Raw genomic sequence first — 4847 nt, 5'->3', positions numbered from 1 at the left:
GACAGAAAACAGACAGTATTATTGTCCCAATACAAAATGGAGGCCTCATGATTTCCTCAGAATACCCACGTACTTCAGCTCCTTTCGTTCTGGAATTTACAGTATGGTAATCTAATCCTCTGGATCGTTCCTTCACACTGAGTTTAGATGTACGCGTGAGGTTCGAAGACCGTAAGAGTATGGCCGTTTAGGGAGGCCTTTACGCAACAGTACATACCTAATGGCTGATGGTTTTGCAATGGGATCATCTCTTGTTTAACACAATACGCTATGTCTATTTACTACGTATATCTAGGTGTGCACTGTAAGTCAAGCCTCTGTCTATGGGCATCTGCTCACTATGTCGCCCTCGTTTGACAGCAGTAGCAATATGAAGAGGCAGGCAGGGCTACAGATCTTTGTTAGGCGTCCGTAAGCACACCTACAAACCGAAGCATGGGTGTTGACGCCGTCCTATGTGAGGGGAACTGGTTTATGTATAATCAATGGAGAAGGCTGATCACAACGTGGAGCAGAGTGGCGCAGTGGAAGCGTGCTGGGCCCATAACCCAGAGGTCCGTGGATCGAAACCACGCTCTGCTAATATTTTTACTTCCATTTTTCTTTAAGAGATGCGTGGCAGTTGTAGATACCCGAATGGATGCTAGCTAGAAGTAAGTCGGAGGACTGTAATACATAAAATCAGAAAGGAAACAGTTACCTCATATTCTGCAATAATAATAATAATAATAATAATAATAATAATAATAACCCACTATCCAACATGCTAAATAATACAAATTATAAATATAATATTACTGGAACATATCAACAAAAAATCACACATTTGCGATACATGGATGATCTAAAACTACTGGCAGCAACTAGTCAACAACTCAACCAATTACTAAAGATAACAGCAGTATTCAGCAATGACATAAATATGGCTTTTGGAACAGACAAATGTAAGAAAAATAGCATAGTCAAGGGAAAACACACTAAACAAGAAGATTACATATTGGATAGCCACAGCGACTGCATAGAAGCGATGGAAAAAACAGACGTCTATAAATATCTAGGATACAGACAAAAAATAGGAATAGATAATACAAATATTAAAGAAGAACTAAAAGAAAAATATAGACAAAGACTAACAAAAATACTGAAAACAGAATTGACAGCAAGAAACAAGACAAAAGCTGTAAATACTTATGCTATACCAACATTGACCTACTCATTTGGAGTACTGAAATGGAGTAATACAGACCTAGAGCACTCAACACACTTACACGATCACAATGCCACAAATATAGAATACATCACATACATTCAGCAACAGAAAGATTCACATTAAGCAGAAAGGAAGGAGGAAGGGGATTTATCGACATAAAAAAACCTATATTATGGAAAGGTAGACAATTTAAGAAAATTCATTATGGAACGAGCAGAAACTAGCAAAATACACAAAGCAATCACTCATATAAATACATCGGCTACGCCATTGCAATGTCATAACCACTTCTACAACCCTTTAGATCACATAACATCAACAGATACGAAGAAAGTAAATTGGAAAAAGAAAACACTACATGGCAAGCACCCGTATCATCTAACACAGCCAAACATCGGTCAAGACGCATCCAACACATGGGTAAGAAAAGGCAATATATACAGTGAGACGGAAGGATTCATGACTGCAATACTGGATCAAACAATAAACACCAGATATTACAGCAAGCATATTATTAAAGACCCCAATACCACAACGGATACATGCAGGCTTTGCAAACAACAAACAGAAACAGTAGATCACATCACAAGTGGATGTACAATACTAGCAAATACAGAATACACCAGAAGACGTGACAATGTAGCAAAAATAATACATCAACAACTTGCCATACAACATAAACGAATAAAGCAACACGTTCCCACATACAAGTATGCACTACAAAATGTACTGGACAATGATGAATACAAATTATACAGGAATAGAACCATTATAACAGATAAAACACCGCCACATAACAAACCTGACATCATTCTCACCAATAAAAAGAAGAAATTAACAAAACTAATCGAAATATCCATACCCAATACAACAAATATACAGAAGAAAATAGCAGAAAGAATTGAAAAATATATCCAACTGGCTAAGGAAGTCAAAGACATGTGGCATCAGGATAAAGTTGACATTATACCAATTATACTATCAACTACAGGGTTCATACCACACAATATCCACCAGTACATCAACGCAATACAGCTACATCCAAACGTATATATACAACTACAGAAATCTGTAATTATTGATACATGTTCAATTACCCGAAAGTTCCTAAATGCAATGTAACATACACCGTACAGTTAAAAGGAAGTCACGCTTGATCATACGCTTGATCACACTAAGGAGAAATGCAGATGATAAACGGGTATTTATTGGACAAATATATTATACTATAACTGACATGTGATTACATTTTCACGCAATTTGGGTGCATAGATCCTGAGAAATTAATACCCAGAACGACCACCTCTGGCCGTAATAACGGCCTTCATACGCCTGGGCATTGAGTCAAGCAGAGCTTGGATGGCGTGTACAGGTATAGCTGCCCTTGCAGCTTCAACACGATACCACAGTTCATCAAGAGTCGTCACTGGGGTATTGTGACGAGCCAGTTGCTCGGCCACCATTGACCAGACGTTTTCAATTGGTGAGAGATCTGGAGAATGTGCTGGCCAGGGCAGCAGTCGAACATTTTCTTTATCCAGAAAGGCCCGTACAGGACCTGCAACATGCGGTCGTGCATTATCCTGCTGAAATGTAGGGTTTCGCAGGGAACGAATGAAAGGTAGACCCAGGCGTGTTAACTCATCTGAAATGTAACGTCCACTGTTCCAAGTGCCGTCAGCGCGAACAAGAGGTGACCGAGACGTGTAACCAATGGCACCTCATACCATCATGCCGGGTGATACGCCAGTATGGCGATGGCGAATACACGCCTCCAATGTGCGTTCACCGCGATGTTGCCAAACACAGATGCGACCATCATGATGCTGTAAACAGGACTTGGATTCATCCGAAAAAATGGCGTTTTGACATTCGTGCACCCAGGTTCGTCGTTGAGTACACCATCGCAGGCGCTCCTGTCTGTGATGCAGCGTCAAGGGTAACCGCAGCCATGGTCTCCGAGCTGATAGCCCACGCTGCTGCAAACGTCGTCGAACTGTTCGTGCAGATGGTTGTTGTCTTGCAAACGTCCCCATCTGTTGACTTAGGGATCGAGACGTGGCTGCACGATCCGTTACAGCCATGCGGATAAGATGCTAGTGATACGGGCTAGTGATACGAGGCCGTTGGGATCCAGCACGGCGTTCCGTATTACCCTCCTGAACCTAGCGATTCCATATTCTGCTAACAGTCATTGGATCTCGACCAACGCGAATAGCAATGTCGCGATACGATAAACGGCAATCGCGATAGGCCACAATCCGACGTTTATCTAAGTCGGAAGCGCGATGGTACGCATTTCTCCTCCTTACACGAGGCATCACAACAACGTTTCACCAGGCAACGCCGGTCAACTGCTGTTTGTGTATGAGAAATCGGTTGGAAACTTTACTCATGTCAGCACTTAGTAGGTGTCGCCACCGACGCCAACCTTGTGTGAATGGTCTGAAAAGCTAATCATCTGCATATCACAGCATCTTCTTCCTGTCGGTTAAATTTCGCATCTGTAGCACGCACGTCATCTTCGTGGTGTAGCAATTTTAATGGCCACTAGTGTAGTCGATCAAACAAAATTTCCTTGTTCCTTTCTCTTAATTTAAGGTTGAGTTATGAGTATTTAGATTAAAATAGTAAAATGTAATGTATTATCCGTTTTTCATTAAAGTTTTGTAATATAACGAAGGAGTGCCCATAGGAGACACGCTCTGAAGGTTCCGTACAAACTTTGTTATGTCTAACGATAGCTCATCGGTACGTCTTGACGAGTGAGGTTGCGAATATCATAATATGTGGCATAAATGGCTGTACCTTCTGACCGCGTTGGCGGAGAAAATCAAATTTCTTACACTGCCAAGCCACCATAGTCATAGGCGTGGAATAAAATTCAACTTAATAGCTGTACCCGTTCCTGAGAGAAATTAATTTTAACAGCCGGACACGGAAGTGATCCTACGGGGTTTCTGCGTTTAATGATTGGCATTCGTAACCTTAAAAAACAGTACTTTCATTTGTAAAAATTGTCTGAGTAGGGCTGCCATATTCTGAAACCCAAAAAGGAGGACACTGTTAGTGGGACTGAGCAACGCGCTATGAGGATGATTCTAATTCTGATCTCGATAACCAGTTGGGAAAAGGTTAAGGATTGCTGACTTTATACGTCGGGGCTAAACTTTTTGGTTAAATAAAGAAGCAGCATCGTCGTACCTCTTACGGGTAGCGAAGCCCAGATAACCGCTACTAATCTGGGATGTTTTTTGGTTTTAAATGAGAGCGTGCGATTCCTGTAAAACAGTGAGACGCCGGCTCTAATCCTGTTTCAACTGCAGACTGAAACATTATTAGTTCCATATTTGCTCTCAAATGTGTCCAACACATATGGGACAAACTAAAATTTGGACACACACATCACAGATACCAATCTTACTTTACAAGCATGTCCTGTATGTACATTTTTCCCTCGACTGAATCTTGTTTAAAAGCCACTTTCGTTGACGCAAATAAAATTTGACACACTTTACTATTGCAATCCCTTTTACGGATTCAGCTACAACTCTGCTTCTCTCCTTTGCGCGCTATTCATGTATTAAGAAGAAAAAGCTCTGAACTCAACGTTATTGGTTGGCACTGCAAAGACGAA

The 4847-nt window shown here is 41.1% G+C and overlaps 1 non-coding gene across 1 annotated transcript; it reads left to right on the top strand.

Annotated features, from left to right (window-relative positions):
- Positions 1–510: 510 nt before the first annotated feature.
- Trnam-cau (transfer RNA methionine (anticodon CAU)) lies at positions 511–582 on the top strand. Its single transcript has one exon. It is a non-coding gene; the product is annotated as a tRNA-Met (tRNA).
- Positions 583–4847: the final 4265 nt, after the last annotated feature.

Source organism: Schistocerca nitens, chromosome 10 (assembly GCF_023898315.1).
Source record: "Schistocerca nitens isolate TAMUIC-IGC-003100 chromosome 10, iqSchNite1.1, whole genome shotgun sequence".
In the NCBI taxonomy this organism is placed as follows: Eukaryota; Metazoa; Arthropoda; class Insecta; order Orthoptera; family Acrididae; genus Schistocerca; species Schistocerca nitens.
This window is presented reverse-complemented; position numbering and strand designations above follow the sequence as displayed.